The sequence below is a fragment of the Lathyrus oleraceus genome, chromosome 3 (assembly GCF_024323335.1).
Source record: "Lathyrus oleraceus cultivar Zhongwan6 chromosome 3, CAAS_Psat_ZW6_1.0, whole genome shotgun sequence".
NCBI lineage: Eukaryota > Viridiplantae > Streptophyta > Magnoliopsida > Fabales > Fabaceae > Lathyrus > Lathyrus oleraceus.
This window is the reverse complement of record NC_066581.1, coordinates 450,081,664-450,105,622: the sequence shown is the minus strand read 5'-3', so window position 1 is coordinate 450,105,622 and position 23,959 is coordinate 450,081,664. Positions and strand designations below refer to the sequence as shown.

The 23,959-nt window shown below is 40.2% G+C and overlaps 1 pseudogene; it reads left to right on the top strand.

Moving 5' to 3' along the window:
* The first annotated feature begins 3,888 nt into the window (after positions 1–3,888).
* On the top strand, positions 3,889–23,676 carry LOC127128122 (uncharacterized; annotated as a pseudogene).
* Positions 23,677–23,959: the final 283 nt, after the last annotated feature.

Sequence of the window (23,959 nt, the reverse complement as noted above, 5' to 3'; positions counted from 1 at the left end):
AGGGAATACATGATTTTGGAGTGACCTAATTTTGGCGTTTGGCAGACCATGATATTAAATTGTCACCAAGATAGACACAGTAACCAGAGGTGGATCGCCTGGTGTCTGGGCAACCAGCCCAATCTGCATCAGTGTAAGAAACCAATTTGCTGACAGAGGAGGGATGCAAGTGAAGGCCGAAATCAATAGTGCCGTGAATATACCGAATTATACGCTTCAGTGCTGACATATGTTGTGTTTTTGTGTCATGCATGAATAGGCATACCTGTTGTACTGCATAAGAGATATCGGGTCTTGTGAACGTTAAATACTGCAATGCTCCTGCAAGACTCTGATATTCAGTTGGGTCATGATATGGATTCCCAGAAGAGCCACTGAGTTTTGCCTTTCTATTGATTTTCAATGATATATATACAATCAGTTTTTCTCTCTGTTTGTTTGCTATACAATCAAGACTATTTAATAACAATAATATTCTAATAATAACAATGATATCCTAATAATAACAATGATATTCTAATACACCCCCGTAGTCGAAACGGGAGGCTGACGAATGTTGAGGCTATCACGAAAATCATCAAAGAGTTGCAACGGAAGTCCTTTGGTGAAGATGTCAGCGATTTGGTAACGTGAAGGGACATGTAAGACCCGTACTTGGCCGCGGGCGACTTTTTCACGCACAAAATGTATATCCATCTCGATGTGTTTGGTAGGCTGATGTTGAACTGGGTTGCCAGATAGATAGACATCACTCACATTGTCACAATAGACTATAGTGGCTGTTGTGACTGGGCAATGTAGTTCCAACAGTAAGTTTCTAATCCAACAAGATTCAGATACTACATTGGCGACTCCACGGTACTCGGCTTCGGCTCTGATACCATATTGGAATGATAGACCTTGCCTTTCTATTGATTTTCAATGATATATATACAATCAGTTTTTCTCTCTGTCTGTTTGCTATACAATCAAGACTATTTAATAACAATAATATTCTAATAATAACAATGATATCCTAATAATAACAATGATATTCTAATATTGCCTATAAAGAATATCAAAACTTCTTAAATTATGTATTTCATTATTGCTGCATGTTCATACTTTAAAAAATAAAATTTGCTTTGTGTTTGTTTAAATCGTTCAATTCACTTCTTATCATAAAAATGCAGGGATCAATAAAAATAAAACAACAGTGTGTAGTACTCTAATTGTTCTTTTTTCAAACTTAACAAGTGGCAATGTAAAAAGTTGAGAAGTAACTACATATTACTAATGGAAAGAAATACATGGCGAGGACATAAGGAGGCGGAAGAAATAAATGGCATAATAAAAATGATGTTGTTGTTTAAGGAGTGAGAGAGAAGAGAGTATCAAGAATCCATAAATGATTTATTGTGATAAACCTATTTCACAAATTATGCTATTTAATATTTTATAAATCATGGTAATCATCATCTTATAATACTATGTGAGTTTTAAGCATTGTACGAAATATATGATAAATATCATAAACTGTTGAGACCGAGTGAGTGTCAAAATACGCCAAAATTTATTTTAAAAAATGTGTTTTATAGTTTTTGACGTGTGCGCTTTAAGGTGATATTTCTTTCAAGTCTAGAAATTAAATTATATTCTCTAAAATACATGGGTGAAAAAAATTATTCCCATATTTGTTACAAAATTGAAAAAAAAATCACAAAATTCCATAAAATAAAAGAACTTGCATAACTTTCATAATTTCCATTATTTTTACTCCTACGAGAATAAATTGAGAATGTTGATTCCCATGAAATTTCACATGATTTTTTTGAGAAAAATATATCTTTATTCATTTTCTAAAGATTATATCAAACTATATGCTAAATTCATTTTTAGAAAAGTACTCTGAAATTAAATCTTTATTTTTTTTAGGTAATTTATTCATGAGATTTTTTTATGAATCCTAGAAACAAACACTCCCTAAAAAAAGCGGATGGGTGGACATGAGAGTTCATGTTAGAGAGAGAGAATATTGATATAACATGATATTTATTCATAGGGGATTTTGGTAAATAATACGTGAGTGGTTTTTCCATAAAAAAAAAGATGAATATTGATGATTATTATTGTTGCATTCTTACTATGTTGTTGAAGAGAAGTTTAATTGTTTCCTTGTGTATGTACTGTGCATTACATCCTCATACCAAAAACATTAAAGAACACAAATTCAAAAACATTAAAGAAGAATTTAAGTTTATACATTGAGTTATTTATTGATTTGCTTGAAAAAAAACGGTTAAATAAAGTCAGGTCACACTGCAATTTTCTCATTTCAAACAAAATTTAATGCGTAAATATTATATATTATATATAAAATTTAATATGTATCTGAATAAATATCATATTTTTTATCATATAAATAATTTATATTAAAATCAAACTTATAAAAAAAGACGTTGTTAATATTTTCACGCGTTAGCGTAATAAAAAAAAGCGGACAAACGGGCACAGAGTGCCCGTTTGAACGCTAGTTAATAATAAAAAGGATTACAATCGGAAATAAAATTTCTATGAACATAAGCGGAAAGAAACTAGATCTACGGAATCATGTCCGATGACGACCCAACTCCAAGCTAGCACTTCTTGTGAAGCCTTTTGATCTCTCTTTCGTAATTGCTTTTCATATCATCCTTCTCCATCACGACCTGGTCAACAACGCCTTTCCAAATGCCAGAAGTAGCAAGATGGGTAGATGATGAACTGTGAGAGGAAAATAAATCCTCTTGGCCTATAGATCTTTTCACGACACATTGCTCGAGTAATTATATCAAGTCTTCCTTTTCCTTTAACTGCTTCTGAAATTCTTTTTCTCAAGGTATGAGGTGTGAAATTTTCTTTCCCAATCATCCATCTTTTGCTTTACCTTATCCAAAGAATCATGTGTCATACCCTGATTTTGGTCCCCAAAAAAATAATAAAATAATAACTTCCAATCTCCGAAAACCTCAAGCATCAGAGGCATGGTGGCATGGTGTTTCTTTTCTCCAAATATATTCTATTACAAACCCCTTTCTCAGAAAGCCCTCACCTTTGCAAACCATTCTTCAAAGGCATGTATGGTTCCACCAATGGAATATCTCTTTGCAAAAAGTTTTCAACTTTGAGCTCTGACCACTGTGAGAGATTATCATGGGAACGTTCCGCCCAAGAAATTCTACTGGGAAGACTTAAATTTGCTTGGAGGAATCATCAATCAAAAGCAGCATTTGAAACATTTCATGATTTTAAGACTCTATGGTTACCTTGAGGTTCAATTATTGAATCAAGTTATTGTTTAGTTGTGTTATTCTTCAAATCATATTTTGAATGCAAATGGCATCACCTACATTGGTTTTAAAAAAACGCAACAGGCGATTGTGTTGAAACCAGATACTTTGGTATTTAACTTTGTTCTCAAGGCTTGGCATGAGTGCCTTGATGTACAATCATGTATAAAATTGGTGCAATCTAGCAATGGTACCACACAGAGGGATACAAAATACGGGAACAAGATGGGCAGTAAACACAAAAACACATGAAATCCTCTATAAAGGGAGAAAAGAAAAATGTGTTAATTGTTCCTTCTCATTTAAGTCAAACAGATGTTTCTAGTATTAAGGGAGGTTCCTTAATGTTTTCAAATATGATGTTCTATTTTGTCAATGTCCCTCCATCTCATTCTCTCGAGTCCTTCCACGAATTAGTTGCGGAGAATGGCGGCATTTTCTCAATGAATTTGAATAACTCAGTCACCCATTGTGTTGCAGCAGACAGCAAGGGGTTTAAATTTGAGGCAGCAAAACGTCGTGGTGATGTCATTTATTATACCTGGGTACTAGATTGCTATGCACAAAAGTATTCTCATCAATGCAAGCGAACAATAGAGATCAAATTGTGGATGTTGGATCCATGGTTGAAGTTGTTTCTGCTGAAGCCGGTGATGCACCTCTTCACGCCATTGAAAGCCTCTGCATGCGCTGTCATCAAAACGGAACTACAAGATTTTATTTACTTCAATTTCAGGAAGATTTTATTGTTGGTTTTTGAATGTCCTCATTGTGGTGAGAGGAACCATGAAGTGCAGTTTGCTGGGGAGACTCAACCACATGGTTGTTGTTACTCGTTAGAGATTCCAGCGGGTGAACAAAAGATGTTCAATCGACAAGTGTTAAAATCAGAATCTGCTACCGTTAAGATACCCAAACTTGAATTTGAGATTCCACCAGAGACACAACATGGTAGTCTGTCAACGGTTGAAGGGATATTAATGCGAGTTGTTGATGAACTTCAGGCCCTTCAAGAGGAACGCAGAAAAGTTGCTCTAGAGACAGTTGATGCAATAGATTAGTTCCTGGTGAAGTTGCGAGCCTGTTCCACAGCAGAATCTTCTTTCACGTGTATTATTGATGATCCTGCTGGAAATAGTCACATCGAAAATCCTTTTGCACCATCATCTGATCCATCATCTCACTATCAAGTTTTATGACCGAACACCTGAGCAACAAGTATTGTTGGGATATTCTACACAGGATGAAGGAACTCGTGATGAAGTGCTGGAAAGTGGAGAAGCAACGGCTTCTATGAGAACGAGTAGACAACCCCATGGGTCAGTTGGGGGAGCCGCTGGTCAACGAGCTATTGCACAAAGTAATAGTGCAGGAATCACAGATGCCTTATTTCGATATAGTGCGCCAGAAGAGGTGATGACTTTCTCGTCAACTTGTGGAACTTGTACCTCTAAGTGTGAAACTCGAATGTTGTCACTAATATTCCGTATTTTCAAGAAGTAATTGTTATGGCATCTACATGCGATGCTTGCGGTTACCACAACCCTGAGTTAAAGCCAGGTGGAGGAATTCCTGAAAAAAGAAAATTACTCTTTATGTGAAAAATATTAAGGACCCAATCCAGCTTCTGGGTGATGTCATACGCCGCTTGAAATCTTTGAAACTCAAGGCTAGAGCTCTCGGTCTCACGCTTTGTAAATCATTTCAAGAACAACAAGCCATCATTCTACACACATGTTGCAACAACCAAAGGTTTCAATGCAGCAACAATTGCAACAAAATGCCTCGAAGTCGTTGGCATCTCAGTCGCAGCAATCCCGCGACAGACAGATTGCATCTGGATGTTGGGCGCAATCGGCATAATCACTTTTGCCAACCATTTGTTCCCACATTACAGCAAACAAGAAATACTCCTGAAACAGGATTGCCTGCAATTGATTACAGGATATTTGATTCACTGGCTGACCCTCCTGAAACAAAGCAGAAGCATGTTGAAGAGTTAGTCTGATTACCAAATTGCTTCTTTTGTTACACACCTTCCCCCGAGACCGGTCATGTGTGTCCGACTCCCGCTCTTTCCAATGGTTTTATTAAATTTGGTAGTTTTAACAATCCTGCCAAGATTACTCCTACAGTATTGAAGATTTGGGCAAGGATACTGTGTGCAATTCCAAATTCTCGCCTTGTGGTAAAATGTAAACCATTTTGCTGTGATGGTGTGAGACAGAGGTTTCTTTCAACCCTAGAACAATTGGGACTGGAACCACTACGAGTTGATCTTCTGCCCCTTATTCTGCTTAACCATGATCATATGTAAGCATATTCTCTGATGGACATCAGTTTGGACACATTTCCATATGTCGGGACAACTACGACGTGTGAATCTTTATACATGGGAGCTCCTTGGTTACTACTGATAATAGTTCAGCAACAGCTGTTATTCCGAAACGGAGATGGAAACTCAAATCTGAAATTGCAGTTGATCCCAAACTAATGAGCATGTTGCATAGAAACTCAAATAGAGATGAAAGAATAACTGCTCATGAGTTTTTCTTACATTGGCTGCTTGTAATACTGTGATTCCTGTACTTACTAATGGTGGATCATTGGTTTGATACCGTCGTAAGAGCCTGAGCATCAATGATTTGGATCTCCCAGCTTCTACTAAATGCACACCTCTGAATCATGGTCAAAGCACCAACTCGAGTAGGATTACGAGAACTGGTGATGGCAATGCTAACAGTACATCAAAGCGACGCTATGGAACTAGGGGTTCTCCCTACATAATTTTTGACCAAGATCGTTGCCGTCAAGAGATTGCTAGGATGATCATTATGCATGATTACCCCCTTCACATGGTTGAGCATCCAGGATTCGTTGCATTTGTTCAAAACCTGCAACCTCAGTTCAACATGGACGTTTTGGCCTGACGTTGGACGTGTGGACCTCAAGTCAATCTGTAGGGTATGTGTTTATCACAGGACATTTTGTTGATAGCGATTGGAAGTTGCAGAGGAGAATTCTCAATGTTGTGATGGAACCATACCCTGATTCTGACTCTGCTCTCAGCCATGCTGTATCTGTCTGCATTTCTGATCGGAATTTGGAGGGAAGGTTATTTGCTATTACTTGTAATCAGCCACTGACTGAAGTCACCATTGAGAATCTCAGACCTCTACTCTCTGTGAAGAATCCACTTATCTTCAATGGCCAGTTGCTAATTGGAAGTTGCATCTCCCGTACTTTAAGCAATGTTGCATATGATTTGTTAGGCTCAGGACATGGTATTGTTAATAAAATCCGGGAAAGTGTGAAATATGTGAAGACTTCAGAATCACATAAGGAAAATTCATGGATCTTAAGCAACACCTTCAGGTACCTAGTGAAAGGAGCCTTTTTATTGATGACCAAACCAAATGGAATACAACATATCAAATGTTGGTTGCAGCTTCTGAACTGCAGGAAGTGTTTTCTTGCTTAGACACTTCGGATCCTGATTACAAAGGAACCCCTTCTGTTCAAGATTGGAAGCTTGTTGAGACCCTTTGCGCATACTTGAAACCCCTTTACGATGCAGCAAACATTCTTATGACAACAACTTATCCCACTGCTATTACATTCTTTCATGAAATTTGGAAATTACATTTGGATCTTGCTCGTGTTGTTATGCATGAGGATCCCTTCATTAGCGACCTTACTAAACCCATGCATGAAAAGATCGATAAGTACTGGAGAAGATCTGTCTGAGAATTACTCAAATGCAAAGTTTTATGTCATCAAATTTTTTACCATTGCAATCACAATTGTAGTTGTTACAGTGCCTGAAGGCCTACCTTTGGCTGTTACTTTAACCTTGACTTATGCAATGCGGAAAATGATGGCAGATAAAGCCTTGGTACGAAGACTGTCAGCCTGCGGAACTACGGGCTCTGCTACTACAATCTGTAGAGATAAGACAGGAACATTAACCTTAAATCAGATGACTGTTGTTGAGGCATATGTTGGGAGAAACAATCAACTCAATGGCTCTATTCCTGACAAGTTGGTGGAACTAAGTGAATTACAATGTCTGGTACTTTCTCACAATTATCTGTCGGGGTCTATCCCGTCAAAGGAATCTTCGTATTTTCGACAACTTGATGATGGCAATAAAGCGGATATCAGATCTGCAGATATTTGAGCAAAAGTTCGGGCTCAACGGCAAGCACATGAGGCCACTATTGGTTCTTTAAAGCATGGAAATAAGTTGAGGTGCTGCTACTGCTGTTTCTACTGTAGTTTTGGCATGTCTCAGCTGGTTCTTTCAATGGCAGCTTTGTCTTGCAACGGTGTTAGCCGCATTTGCATCGTGTAGACGTCATGCCGCTGCTGTTTGCTCTGCAGCTTTTGGTGGTGTTTGCTTGCTGTATTTTGGAAGTTCGTATTTCTGTTTCGTTGTTGGAGCTGCAAGTTTGTTTTAGAGGTTAGCTTTTGGAGGCCTTTGCATTGCCGACTGTCGTTTTGGAATTTCTTGCTATGTACATGGGGATGGATTTTTCAATTGTTTTCCAGTAACTTTCCTGCTGAATTTCTTGCTGCATTAGCTCGATGGGAAGAGTTAAGTGATCTATGTAAGGAATATTGGACCCCAGCTGATGCAGTAACTCGTCTTGAAATAGCACCAATGGCTGCTAATGCTGCTTGGAACATGGGAGAATGGGACCAAATGGCTGAACAGGTGTCTCGGTTAGATGATGGTGACGAAACAAAAATTTGAACTGCAGGAAATAATGCTTCTAGCAGTGAAGGAAGTTCAAATGGCCCTTCGAAAGTCTTACCTTGCATCCCTCGGAGGCGCCGAGAGTTTCGTTGTCTTTGATCAAACGGATTTTCCACCATATCATGTGAATGTTCACAGCGGAGACAAACTCGTTAAAAACTCAACACGACGCGATATCATTTTGCAATAACAATGCAATAGCAACACACCAAAATCAGTCCAATTCCAAAAAAGCAGAAAACACATATTCAAGTGAGTTACATTGGTGAATTGTTTCTTACCGACAGTAAAATTCTCTTGAAGATGAAGAGAATTGAGGGAGGGACCACTAGCTTGAGTAAAGACAAAACCTCCACGCACCCTCCGTACAGACACTTCCCACTACTCTGAGGAAGCACAGCAACACAGCAGGAAACAGAGCAGAGAGCAGAGGAGATGAGAGATATATAATAGGAGGCCACTGTTCATAAGAGGAGAGCCGAAAAAACCCTAGAGGAAAAATAAGACTGCTCACACAAAGAAAACCCTACCATTGAACCACCCCCTCCATTTTCGTTTTGAACCAGCCACCGTGAAACTCCGCCACCGTTATCACCATCTGCCAGTTGAATCCCCACGCTATACTCTTTGTGTCGGATTACGCTTGAAGTCCGGAGCTACACGACTCGGTGAAGAAGTCAACTCACGGCAATGCGGTTTTTGAGCAGCTCACCAACGGTTGTGACTCCTTCCGTCTTCGACTTAGTAGGTAACCAGTGGTTTCCTATTTTCTGTTTGGTTCACCTATGCTGTTAATGCTTCCGGTTGTTAACTTGTCTTTTTTTTTTAACCAATACAACGCATGTTTTGAATATATGTATTAATGAATACAAGTTAACATCAACAAATCAGTTTGGTTGAGTTGGTAGGGGTGTCATTTGGCAAACCCTAGGGTATGGGTTCGATACCTTGTACCCCATTTCTTACATGTTGTTTTCATTTTTATTTTTATTTTTATTTTTATCGATATATTGATAGTATTTCACCGCGTTTCGATTAATCGCATATGACATTTCAATTGTTGTCAATATGTGCAAACCGGCTTTGAGCATATTATTTAGGTTTTGTGTGTTCCTCAATTTCCATCCGTGCAAATCCCGATTTTATCTTTCTTTGATTTAATTTTTAAGTGTTTTGTAAATATAATTTGTTGTGTTATTTATTTTCTTCACATGGCTTACTCTTGGGCCTTCTTACAATGAGCTCTTAAGCAACATCAACTAAACTTTCAATAATTTCAAACCTCGATACTTTAATTGTTTTAATTTAATATTCAAATCGTTTTCTAAATAAAACGTGAAGAAAAAGATTACCTGGATGGAATGTCCAGTCGTAATCCCGAATATTAGGCTCAAGCTGTAAGAGCTTGCAAGCCGTTAATATTTGTCTTCTCTTTAATACTCCAATATTCAAAATCATTTTCTAAATGAAAGTTGGAAGAAAAAGATTACCTGGATGGAATGTCCAGTCGTAATCCCGAATATTAGGCTCAAGCTGTAAGAGCTTGCAAGCCGTTAATATTCGTCTTCTCTTTAACACTCAAATATTCAAATCATTTTCTAAATAAAACGTGAAGAAAAAGATTGTCCTGGAGGGAATATCCAGTCATAATCCCGAATATTAGGCTCAAGCTGTAAGAGCTTGCAAGCCATAAATATTCGTCTTCTCTTTCACACTCCAAGATTCAAAACCTCTTCTTAATAAAGTTGGAAGAAAAAGATTACCTGGAGGGAATATCCAGTCGTAATCCCGAATATTAGGCTCAAGCTGTAAGAGCTTGCAAGCCATAAATATTCGTCTTCCCTCCAAAACATTTATAAGTATTCGAATCATTTTCTTAACAAATATTGGAAAGAAACAGACTGCCTGGGTGGAATGTCCAGACGTAGTCCCGAGTATTAGACCCAAGCTGTAAGAGCTTGTAGGTCATAAGTACTCGTCTTTCAAACTTCAAAATACCTAATTCCTAACTTAATACTTTTTCAATAAAGATGGAAATGGAACATGGCGTATGTTGTGCACTCCTGAGACTAGGATTCGAGATGTATATCTCGCTCATCCAAGTTCTCGCCATCACTCAAAATACACCAAACCAATCAATTTCTTTTTCTCGCCGTCGTGCGATTGATCTCTTAAACCTTTTCACAAACGAAAGGTACTTTGTTTCGAAACAATGCAATGTTTTTCCACCTGTTTTGGGTAGTCCAACAATGTTTTCGTCGATTTGACACAAAGTAGCTTTCGCTAAAATCGACCAACAAACAAACATTTTTCTACCCAGAACTACGTAAGCCTTGATTTCTCTTTTGAGATACGTAGGAGCAAGATTTGTAAATCTTGTCAGGCCCACTAATAAAAAACTTAGGATTAGTCCTTAGTTAAAAATCCAAAACATTCACTTCTCATCCTTTCTTTCCTTCCCACTTAATAATTCGAAAAGCCTAACATTTCAAACTAACATTAACGCACACAACTGACCTAATGGTTCCCGTTGAGTACAACGGACGTGAGGGATGCTAATACCTTCCCCTTGCGTAATCGACTCCCGAACCCTGATATTGGTTGCGATGACCATATCTTATCCTTTCATTTGTCTTGGGTTTTATCAATATTTCCCCTTTCCTTTTTAGGAATAAATAAAGTTCGGTGGCGACTCTGTTCAGTCCATCATTGCGAGCGTGCGATCACGCTTCGCTTTGTAGTCGTATCCCCCATTTTTTCGAGGTGCGACAAATGGCGACTCTGCTGGGGAACGTTGATCCCTAAGTGAGTCGAGCCTAGTTAGGTCGTTTGTGTGCCTTTGTTTGTTTACCTATGTGGCTTTTCTTTATTGTTTTTACTATCTCTATTGTCATATTGATATAAATCTGTTGTATTGGTTCGATTATGGTTTGGTACTTGGATATTCTGATTGCAAACCTTGTGGGAAAGACTTTTTACCCGAGTCTCGAGTAAAAACATAAGATAGGACGAGGTTGAGTAGTGCGGGTCCGTGAGATGTATTTCTCGTTGGTTCGATACGAGAACCTCACTTAGAGTAGATTCTTGAGAGGATGTTGTCGCCCGGCAAGTAAGTTGCCGTAAGCTTCGATGTTTTCTTTAGGATCCATGACTCTGAGAACCATTTGTAGAACCTTAGTTCTTTGCCCCACTAGGAAAGATGGTTGCGTAGCGTGGGTCTGCGAGATATATTTCTCGTTAGATCGATGCGAGAACCTCACTTAGAGTAGATTCTTTAGATGGAGTTGATGCCCGACAAGTAAGTTGCCGCAGGTAGCAAACAGTCTAATGGATCCATGACTCTAGGAACTTTTTCAAAAAAACCTTAGACCATACCTGGTGAGAACCATGTTCTATACAAAGCAATCAGACTTATACATACCTCGAACCTTTGAACCTATCCAAAAAAAAACATTGCATCCATCCATTCATTGCATATGCATAAAAAGCAAAACTTTTAGTTTGAACCAAGAGTTTTGCAAACAAAATGCATCCATACATGCATTCATACATTTTCAAAAAAAAATAGAGTCTCATTCCGCCCTTTCTTCCTCCAGTTTCACGCTGAATTTTCAACACCAGTATAATACTCGCGCCAGAGCAAGACAGAGAATGGCTGAACAAGAACAAGAGAGCGCCCGAGTTAGAGCTGAACTAGACGAAATCAAAGGAGGCATGTCCCAGATGCGAGAGATGTTGCAAGCTTTAACCTTCAGGTTTGAGGTTCCACAAGCGACCGTTATTTCAGAGACCACGGGCCCAGCAGTGGAAGTCCCACCTCAAAGGACGTTACCCTCAACCCTTCCTCCATATGGGTTACCCTATGACTTCGTCCCCCGAGCGGAGGTGGTGCACGACATGGGGCAATCTGTCCAACAAGCCGTGCCATTACCGGTTTACACTGAGGCACGTCCAGTCATCCATACTGTGGTTCCACCAGCCGCCTATGCTAGGCATGTTCCTCATTATGAAGATCAAAACCACATGTATCAGAGTGTCGACTCAACCGTTGCTGGTGACGAAGTAAGGTTTGAGGATTTCAGAGAAGTAAAGGAGAACATGCAGCTCCTTGAGAAGAAATTCCGAGATTTGGAGGGAGACCACGTCTTTGGATCTGCTGCCAAAGAGATGTGCCTGGTATCCGGGTTGGTGATTCCGGCAAAATTCAAAACTCCAGACTTCGACAAATACAAGGGGCATACTTGTCCAAAAAGCCATCTCATCATGTATTACCGCAAAATGGCTGCACACGTGGAGGATGACAAGTTGATGATTCACTGCTTTCAAGACAGTTTGAGTGGGGCTCCTTCCAAGTGGTATTTGAGTCTGGATCAGAATAGGATCAGGTGTTTCCAGGACCTGTCAGATGCGTTCATAAAGCATTATAAATATAATATGGATATGGCGCCTGACAGAAGACAGCTGCAGAGCATGTTCCAACATGATAAGGAGTCCTTTAAAGAATACGCTCAAAGATGGAGGGAACTGGCTTCTCAGGTTGAACCACCTCTTGCTGAGAAAGAATTGGCTGAACTGTTTATCGACACTGTCCAACCCCAGTTCTACGAGAAGATGGTTGGAAGTGCTTCCTTGGGATTCTCCGAGCTTGTTGCTATAGGAGCTCGTGTTGAATATGGTGTAAGGAATGGAAAACTGGCGGCTGTAGCTGGAACTTCAAGTGCTAATCCGAAGAAGTTCTCTGGAGGGTTTCCTAGGAAGAAGGAAGGGGAAACAAATGCTGTGACTGTTGGTCAAGGAAGAGCTCCTCCAAGAAGGAGACCACAACAATATCCACCTCAGCAATATGTTCAACAACCAATTCCCTATCAACAACCCATGTATCCCGTCCAGTATGCTCCGCAACCATACGTGGCTGCCGTGACGCCTGCATTCAATCAACAGCCTGCTCAGGCTTATCAAGCGCCTCCAGCTTACCGACCAGCTCCAGTTCAACAACGTGTCGCGGCTCCGCCAGCTTATCAACAAGCACCGGCAGCTCCTGTTTATCAACAACCGAGAGCTCAAGCGCCGAGGCAGAATGCTCAGAACCAAAATAGGAGACAAGGGGAGAGGGTGACCTTCAACCCAATCCCAATGTCCTACACTGAGCTTTATCCCTCCTTGTTGCAAAAGGGGTTGGTAGTTCCCAGACCTATGGGACCTCCACCTGATCGTCTTCCTCCATGGTACAACCCTAATGCACACTGTCCTTTTCACGAAGGTGCCCCCGGGCATGACCTAGAGGGTTGTTACGCTCTGAAGCATAGGGTTCGTGAGCTAATTGAGAGCAAGATCTTGTCTTTTAAGGACATGGGACCGAATGTGAAGAACAATCCCCTTCCTCCCCATGGAAATCCTGAAGTCAACGCCATTGAAGACGCTTTTGTTGGTGTTACGGTTGAGAAGGTGGAGGATGTAAAGACTCCTTTGGTGGCATTCCATGCCCGATTGGTGGAAGCTGGCCTGGTTAATATTGATCATGACAACTGTGAAGAGTGTGCCACACACCCGAAGGGATGTCAGGTGGTACGAGACAACATTCAAGATCTGATGGATAAAGGAGTGCTTCAAATATCCAGTGCTGTGAAGAACGAAGACGTGTTGGTAATTGAACCTTGTTTCAATTTACCCGAACCAGTGGAAATCCCTTACTATAGTAGAAAGGTGGCGCCTGAGAATACTCGTCCGTCGCCTGTTGAAATATGTATGCCCACGCCTTTTCCATACGAGAGCACCAAGGCTGTACCTTGGAAATATGAGATTACTGTTGTGGATAAGGTTGTTGAAGGGAGTTCAGACACTGAAGTAACAGAAGCTGTAAGTGAAGACGTCACCAACATTGCAGGAATGAGCAGAATGACCCGCAGTGGTCGAATCTATACGCCCGAATTCAACGTGACTCCTCAAGGGCCGACCAAGGAATCAACAGTCGCAGCTCCCACTAAAGAACCCGAAGTGGTCCAATCCGAAGATGTTGTTGAATTCTTGAAGTCAATCAAGAGAAGTGACTACAAGGTTGTGGACCAGTTGCATCAAACACCATCTAAGATCTCTATTCTGTCTCTGCTATTGAACTCCCAAGCCCATAGGGAGGCTTTGTTAAAAGTGCTTGCTCAAGCTCATGTAACACAAAGCATAACAGTAGACCAATTTGATGGAGTAGTTGCAAATATCACAGCCTACAATACTTTGAGCTTTAGTGGAGAAGAATTACCTGAGGATGGACAAAATCACAACCGTGCTCTCCATATCTCGGTGAAATGCAAAGATAATGCTTTGGCGAGAGTGTTGGTTGATACTGGATCTTCTCTGAATGTTATGCCAAAGAGAACACTCGCCAAATTATCTTATCAAGGACCAGCTATGAAGCCTAGTGCCTTAGTAGTGAAAGCTTTTGATGGTTCCAGGAGAACAGTGATTGGAGAGGTTGAATTTCCCATATTGATTGGCCCTCATGTATTCCCGATTAATTTCCAAGTCATGGATATTAATCCAGCATATAGCTGCTTATTGGGGCGTCCCTGGATTCATGCTGCAGGGGCAGTTACCTCCACTTTACATCAAAAGATGAAGTTTGTAGTGGACAATCAATTAATCATCATTTCTGGAGAGGAGGACTTTGTGGTCAGTCACCTTTCATCCTTCAGATACATCGAGGCTGATGAGGACGCTTTGGAAACTTCTTTCCAAGCTCTTGAAATAGCCAATGCCACTTTTGTGGAAATGAAGGACCCTGTTGGGAAAGCTTGTTCATCTTTCGCTTCTCTGAAAAGCGCAAAGTCTAGTATTGAAGGAGGAAACCCTGAAGGTTGGGGTTAACTTATTGATATTCGTGAGAAGCATGATCGCTTTGGTCTGGGATATGTGCCTTCCGCTGCGAAAGGAGCCCGAGTCCCTGCAAAGGACAACACCCGAAGCATCCAGGAAGTATTCCTCAGCACAGGATTCATCCATGGAGATCAAGTCAATTCAATTGGAGATAACACCGAAAATGAAGATGAGTCATGTTTGGTTTACCGGTGTGAGACAGCTTTGAACAACTGGAAGGCGGTTGAGATCCCCGAGATTTTTCCCTTGTCAAAGTAATAATTGTTGTATTTTTCCTTTCAAATCCTTAGCTCTGCCCAAGGCTAATGGATCATGTTGTATGGGCCCCTTTTCGTTTTCAAATAATCATTATCAGTGAATAAAAGACATTTTGTTAAATTCTTATTCATTTACTCAGCTTTCTCTTAAGAAAATGGCAATCTTTTCAAAAAAAACAAAAAAACAAAAAAACAAAAAAACAAAAAAAAAACTTTTCATTTATGCATCTTTTATTTTTACTTTGTCTAAAAGAAATCAATCATTCAAACATGCAGAATAAACGATAACCCCGTTGAATCCAATGACTTTACTACCTCTCATAACTTTGACTCCCCTATCTACCAAGCGGAAGAAGAGGGTGAAGAAGATTGTTACATCCCCGACGAACTGGCAAGGCTGCTCGAGCACGAGTCCAAAGCCCTTCAGCCACATGAAGAACCGTTGGAAACAATCAACCTTGGCACAGAGGAAGAGAAGAAAGAAGTCAAAATCGGCACCACACTTGAAGCAAGCATCAAAGAGAGATTGGTCAAGCTGCTACAAGAATATGTGGATGTATTCGCATGGTCATACCAGGATATGCCAGGTCTAGACACCGACATCGTTGAGCACAAGCTCCCGCTTCAGCCAGAATGCCCTCCAGTAAAACAAAAACTCCGAAGAACAAGACCAGATATGGCTCTGAAGATTCGTGAAGAAGTCAAACGACAATTTGACGCTGGTTTTCTCGCAGTGGCGAAGTACCCACAATGGGTAGCTAACATTGTACCTATGCCTAAAAAGGATGGCAAGGTGAGGATGTGTGTTGACTATAGGGATCTGAACAGAGCTAGTCCAAAGGACGATTTCCCTCTACCACACATTGATACTCTGGTAGATAACAGTGCAAGATTTGCTGTCTTCTCCTTTATGGACGGTTTTTCGGGATACAATCAAATCAAGATGACTCCAGATGACATGGAGAAGACCACTTTTATTACCCCTTGGGGAACTTTTTGCTACAAGGTAATGCCTTTCGGTCTCAAAAATGCTGGGGCAACTTACCAAAGAGCTATGGTCACTCTCTTCCATGATATGATGCACAAGGAGATAGAGGTCTATGTTGACGACATGATCGCTAAATCTCAGAATGAAGAAGATCATATGAGCCATCTGAAGAAGCTGTTTGAACGCCTCAGAAAGTTTAGATTACGATTAAACCCTGCAAAATGCACATTTGGTGTTCGTTCGGGGAAGTTGCTTGGCTTCATCGTTAGTCAACGAGGAATTGAGGTAGACCCTGACAAGGTCCGAGCTATACAAGAAATGCCTGCTCCACGCACCGAGCGAGAGGTCAGAGGTTTCCTTGGACGTTTGAATTACATCTCGAGGTTTATCTCACACATGACGGCCACGTGTGAGCCTATCTTCAAATTGCTTCGAAAAGATCAAGCTGTTGAATGGAATTCTGATTGTCAAAATGCTTTTGAGAAGATTCGTCAATACTTGCAAGAGCCTCCTATTTTGATTCCACCTGTCCCGGGAAAGCCATTAATCATGTATATGACTGTGCTTGAAGGGTCAATGGGATGCGTGCTAGGGCAACATGACGAAACTGGTCGAAAAGAACATGCTATTTACTATCTGAGTAAAAAGTTTACCGATTGTGAAAGTCGATATTCACTTTTGGAGAAAACTTGTTGCGCGCTAGCATGGGCCGCTCGTCGTTTGAGGCAGTACATGATTTTCCATACTACTTTGTTGATCTCGAAGATGGATCCAATAAAGTATATCTTTGAGAAACTTGCCTTGACCGGAAGACTTGCCCGTTGGCAGATGCTCTTGTCAGAGTATGACATCCAGTACGTAACCCAGAAGGCAATCAAGGGAAGTGTGTTAGCAGAGTATCTTGCTCACCAACCAGTTGAAGACTATCAGCCATTGAAGTTTAATTTCCCCGATGAAGATATAATGGTGATAAAGGATTGTGAGACCCCGGGCCCAGATGAAGGACCAAAACCAGGATCTCGATGGAAGCTCGCGTTCGATGGTTCTTCCAATTACAGTGGTCATGGTGTGGGAGCTGTTTTGATGAATCCTAATGGTGGCTTTACCCCTTTCACAGCGAGGTTGTGCTTTGATTGTACGAATAATGTCGCTGAATATGAAGCTTGCATCCTTGGTCTTGAAGCCGCAATTGATCTCCGAATCAAGATCCTTGAGGTGTATGGAGATTCAGCCTTAGTGATCTATCAAGTCAAAGGTGAATGGGAAACTCGTGATACGAAGCTAGTCCCCTATCGCGCTCATGTTGTGAAGATGATAGAATACTTCGACGATATCACTTTCCATCACATCCCAAGGGTAGAAAATCAAGTGGCTGACGCTTTGGCAACATTAGCATCAATGTACCAAGTCAGATTCCATAATGAAGCTCCGCTTATTCGAATCGAGCGAAGAGATGAGCCTGCCTACTGTCAGCTGATTGAAGAAGAAACTGATGGCAAACCATGGTTTCATGATATCAAGCGATATCTTCTAAATCAAGAGTATCCAGAAGATGCTACATTGTTGGATAAGAAAACTGTAAGGAGGTTATCGTCCAAACTCTTTTTGAGCAATGATGTGCTTTACAAGAGAAACCATGACACGGTTCTGCTCAGATGCGTGGATAGACACGAAGCAGACATGTTAATCAAGGAGATTCATGAAGGATCCTTTGGAACCCATGCTAATGGTCATGTCATGGCCAAAAAGATTTTGAGAGCTGGCTATTACTGGTTGACCATGGAATCCGATTGTTTCAGCTATGCTAGAAAATGTCATAAATGCCAAATTTATGCTGATAAGGTGCATGTACCGCCAACACTTTTGAATGTCTTGACATCACCTTGGCCTTTTTCAATGTGGGGCATCGACATGATTGGTGCTATAGAGCCCAAGGCTTCCAATGATCATCGCTTCATCCTGGTTGCCATCGATTACTTTACTAAATGGGTAGAGGCTGCTTCCTACACCAATGTGACGAGACATGTGGTTGCTCGCTTTATCAAGAAAGAGATTATCTGTCGCTATGGAATCCCAAGCAAGATCATCACCAACAACGGTTCAAACTTTAACAATAAGACAATGACAGAATTATGTGAGAGTTTCAAGATTGACCATCATAATTCTTCTCCATACCATCCAAATATGAACGGTGCTGTTGAAGCTGCCAATAAAAATATCAAGAAGATCCTGCAAAAGATGGTGAAGACTTATAAGGAATGGCACGAGATGCTCCCCTTTGCTTTGCATGGATATCGGACCTCAGTCCGCACTTCAACAGGGGCAACCCCATTCTCCTTAGTGTATGGGATGGACGCAGTTCTCCCAGTCGAAGTAAAGATACCTTCAACGAGAATATTGATGGAAGCCAAGTTGGACGAAGCTGAATGGATCCAAAACAACTATGATCAGCTTAACCTCATTGATGAGAAGCGTATGACCGCTCTGTGCCATGGACAATTGTACCAGCAACGAATCAAGAAAGCATTTGACAAAAAGGTTCGTCCTCGAGAGTTCAAGGAAGGAGATCTCGTGCTCAAGAAGATCTTGCCAGTACACAAAGATTCACGTGGGAAGTGGACTCCCAACTATGAAGGCCCATACGTTGTAAAGAGAGCATACTCTGGAGGTGCTCTATTTCTCACAACTATGGATGGCGAAGAGCTCAGTCACCCTGTGAACTCTGATGCAGTCAAAAGATACTATGCCTGACAAATCCCGGCGGACTGAAAACCCGAAAGGGCGGTCCAGGCAAAAGTTAGGGATAAAAAAAAATGGTAGCTCGCTAAGTCGAAAACCTGAAAGGGCGACTTAGGCAAAAAGGAGCGTCCCGGTGGATTGAAAACCCGAAAGGGCGATCCAGGCAAAAATTAGGGACAAAAGGCATAGACTGCATTGGTTCGTCACTGATCAACACAGAAGAGCTAAAAATGGAAGATCAATCTAGTTACTCCCTTCAGAAGCGAGGTCTCATGGAGTCATTGTTATTAGGGATAGTAGTAGTCATTGTGATTCAATGTAAACCTTTCCTTATTGCCATTTTCAAATTTGTAACATTCCATGGAGCTATGCCATTTGCGTGCTACCATTCTTGAATAAATACAAGTTTACCCATCAAATTCTATCATTTGTTGTTTTTCTCTGATTTTCTTTGTTATGCAAAATGTCATTTATTTGTTAATAATGAAATTTTGAACTCGAAAAAAAGATTTTTTCAACATATTGAGAAACACAATTTTGCTTTGACATGTGGAAATATTAAAAGGAAATCTTCCGTCTTTCCCCGCAAGTCTCAAGTTGCAAGACTCCCTTTGGATGATCAATATCTATCTCCAGAGAGCACAAATCGATCATTCTCTGGAAGGATTATTGGGCCAGTTGTAGCTGTTCAGCTTGATAAATCCTCCTTTGATGCATTTACTCACTCCTTTGGTTGAGTTATTGGTGTTGAAGATTCAGTACCTCCATAAAGCTTTCCCTAATGTTCAGTCTGTATATTGTCAGCATTTGCATTTCATGATCATTCATACATCATGCATATAAGCAAAATCCAAATCATGCATAGCCGAAATGTACTTCGTGCTCATTTTGCATTGACCTAGGTCTTGTTGTTGATCCTATATCCTTTTACCTCTAATTCTGGTTTGTCTTTGGTGCCCTTAAACCAACACCCGGTTTTCGCAGTCATTTTCAAAGTCCAATTGTTGTTGGCACGTACAGAAAGTTTAATTACCATGTCTTTTCTGATGGTTCCGTGAAAGTCATGTATGACTTATCATCTTGAGGAATTTCCAGAAGCTTGGAGGTTCTTCGTGTTAGAAAACTCCAATGATGTTCCTTTGTATGTTTTCCAATATTCTCAAGTCATGTATGAACCTATTGGTAAAACTCCCTTTGATTTTTTCCAATTTTGTCAGGTCATGTATGAACCTGTTAATTGAATACTCTCTGAATAGTCAAGTGTTGTCAGGTCATGTATGAACCTACTGTTGAAAATTCTTTGGATGTTCCAGCGTTGTTAGGTCATGTATGAACCCGTTGCTGTTGAGCTTTTATTCCAATATTCCCAGGTCATGTCTGAACCTGTTTTTGAAGAATCTTTCCAATGTTGTCAAGTCATGTATGAACTTGTTCTAGACATTTTCTCAAAATGTTCAAGTTTGTTATCCGGTCATGTATGAACCTGTTGATATACTCTCTTTGATTTTTCTGAGTTTGTTAGGTCATGTCTGAACCTACTGTCAGAACTTCTTGATTTTCTCCAGCATTGTCAGGTCATGTATGAACCCGTTGTTGTCGAGCCTTTATTCCAGCATTGTCAGGTCATGTATGAACCTGTTGTTGAAAATTCTTTGAACGTTCCTGTTTTGTCAGGTCATGTATGAACCTGTTGTTCAGCTTTTATTTCAGTATTACCAGGTCATGTATGAACCTGTTGCTGAACCTTTTGTTCCAATGTTGTCAAGTCATGTATGAACTTGTTGTGGAAGTTTTCTCAGAAGGTTCAAGTTTGTCATCAGGTCATGTATGAACCTGTTGATATACTCTTTTCGAATTTTTCTGAGTTTGTTAGGTCATGTCTGAACCTGCTGTCAAAAAAATTCTTTGATTGCCTCAGCATTGTGAGGTCCTGTATGAACCCGTTGTTGTTGAGCCTTTATTCCAATACTACTAGGTCATGTATGAACCTGTTTTGGAAGAATCTTTTTCTTTGATTATTCCAATGTCATCAAGTCATGTATGAACTTGTTGTGGAAATTTTCTCAAAGTATTCAAGTTTGTCATCAGGTCATGTATGAACCTGTTGATATACTCTTTTTTGAATTTTTCTGAGTTTGTTAGGTCATGTCTGAACCTGCTGTCAGAACTTCTTGTTTTTTCTCCAGCATTGTTAGGTCATGTATGAACCTGCTGTTGAGCCTTCATTCCAGTATTACCAGGTCATGTATGAACCTGTTTTGAAGAATCTTTCTCTATGTTTATTTCAGTGTTGTCAGGTCATGTATGAACTTGTTGATACGCTCTTTTTGAATTTTTCTGTTTGATGTCAAGTCATGTTTGAACTTGCTGTCAGAAATTCTTGATATTCCCCAACATTGTCAGGTCATGTATTAACCTGTTGTTGAGCTTTTATTCCTGTATTACCAGGTCATGTATGAACCTATTTTGAAGAATCTTTCTCTATGATTGTTTCAGTGTTATCAGGTCATGAATGAACCTGTTGTAGATGTTTTTCTCTTATTCGGGTTTAGTAAGTCATGTGTGAACTTGCTTCCAAAATCTCTTGTATTCTAAGTGTCGTTCATCGATTTTCACATTGAGTACTCTCTAGTGTGTGTCTGATTCTCCACCATGATTGTTTTCCCCAGCGAGTTTGGTTTTTACCATTTGTCTGTCTCCCTGTAGATCATCAGCATTCTCCACAGATTGGTCTGTCTAGTAGCATCTACGTATCCCTAACAGATAAATTCAAAAATAAAGAATCATGCATCCATGCATATCGCATCATAGCATTTTCATTTCAGGATCAAAATCCGGGTATTCTTAGTATTTAACTATCTCCCACCATGATCATATGAAGAGTGTCTTGCTTCATATTCTCTGGTAGAAGATACTTAAATAGGGGCAACTGTCATACCCTGATTTTGGTCCCCAAAAAAATAATAAAATAATAACTTCCAATCTCCGAAAACCTCAAGCATCAGAGGCATGGTGGCATGGTGTTTCTTTTCTCCAAATATATTCTATTACAAACCCCTTTCTTAGAAAGCCCTCACCTTTGCAAACCATTCTTCAAAGGCATGTATGGTTCCACCAATGGAATATCTCTTTGCAAAAAGTTTTCAACTTTGAGCTCTGACCACTATGAGAGATTATCATGGGAACGTTCCGCCCAAGAAATTCTACTGGGAAGACTTAAATTTGCTTGGAGGAATCATCAATCAAAAGCAGCATTTGAAACATTTCATGATTTTAAGACTCTATGGTTACCTTGAGGTTCAATTATTGAATCAAGTTATTGTTTAGTTGTGTTATTCTTCAAATCATATTTTGAATGCAAATGGCATCACCTACATTGGTTTTAAAAAAAATGCAACAGGCGATTGTGTTGAAACCAGATACTTTGGTATTTAACTTTGTTCTCAAGGCTTGGCATGAGTGCCTTGATGTACAATCATGTATAAATTTGGTGCAATCTAGCAATGGTACCACACAGAGGGATACAAAATACGGGAACAAGATGGGCAGTAAACACAAAAACACATGAAATCCTCTATAAAGGGAGAAAAGAAAAATGTGTTAATTGTTCCTTCTCATTTAAGTCAAACAGATGTTTCTAGTATTAAGGGAGGTTCCTTAATGTTTTCAAATATGATGTTCTATTTTGTCAATGTCCCTCCATCTCATTCTCTCGAGTCCTTCCACGAATTAGTTGCTGAGAATGGCGGCACTTTCTCAATGAATTTGAATAACTCAGTCACCCATTGTGTTGCAGCAGACAGCAAGGGGTTTAAATTTGAGGCAGCAAAACGTCGTGGTGATGTCATTTATTATACCTGGGTACTAGATTGCTATGCACAAAAGTATTCTCATCAATGCAAGCGAACAATAGAGATCAAATTATGGATGTTGGATCCATGGTTGAAGCTGTTTCTGCTGAAGTCGGTGATGCACCTCTTCACGCCATCGAAAGCCTCTGCATGCGATGTCATCAAAACGGAACTACAAGATTTTATTTACTTCAATTTCAGGAAGATTTTATTGTTGGTTTTTGAATGTCCTCATTGTGGTGAGAGGAACCATGAAGTGCAGTTTGCTGGGGAGACTCAACCACATGGTTGTTGTTACTCGTTAGAGATTCCAGCGGGTGAACAAAAGATGTTCAATCGACAAGTGTTAAAATCAGAATCTGCTACCGTTAAGATACCCAAACTTGAATTTGAGATTCCACCAGAGACACAACATGGTAGTCTGTCAACGGTTGAAGGGATATTAATGCGAGCTGTTGATGAACTTCAGGCCCTTCAAGAGGAACGCAGAAAAGTTGCTCTAGAGACAGTTGATGCAATAGATTAGTTCCTGGTGAAGTTGCGAGCCTGTTCCACAGCAGAATCTTCTTTCACGTGTATTATTGATGATCCTGCTGGAAACAGTCACATCGAAAATCCTTTTGCACCATCATCTGATCCATCATCTCACTATCAAGTTTTATGACCGAACACCTGAGCAACAAGTATTGTTGGGATATTCTACACAGGATGAAGGAACTCGTGATGAAGTGCTGGAAAGTGGAGAAGCAACGGCTTCTATGAGAACGAGTAGACAACCCCATGGGTCAGTTGGGGGAGCCGCTGGTCAACGAGCTATTGCACAAAGTAATAGTGCAGGAATCGCAGATGCCTTATTTCGATATAGTGCGCCAGAAGAGGTGATGACTTTCCCGTCAACTTGTGGAACTTGTACCTCTAAGTGTGAAACTCGAATGTTGTCACTAATATTCCGTATTTTCAAGAAGTAATTGTTATGGCATCTACATGCGATGCTTGCGGTTACCACAACCCTGAGTTAAAGCCAGGTGGAGGAATTCCTGAAAAAAGAAAATTACTCTTTATGTGAAAAATATTAAGGACCCAATCCAGCTTCTGGATGATGTCATACGCCGCTTGAAATCTTTGAAACTCAAGGCTAGAGCTCTCGGTCTCACGCTTTGTAAATCATTTCAAGAACAACAAGCCATCAT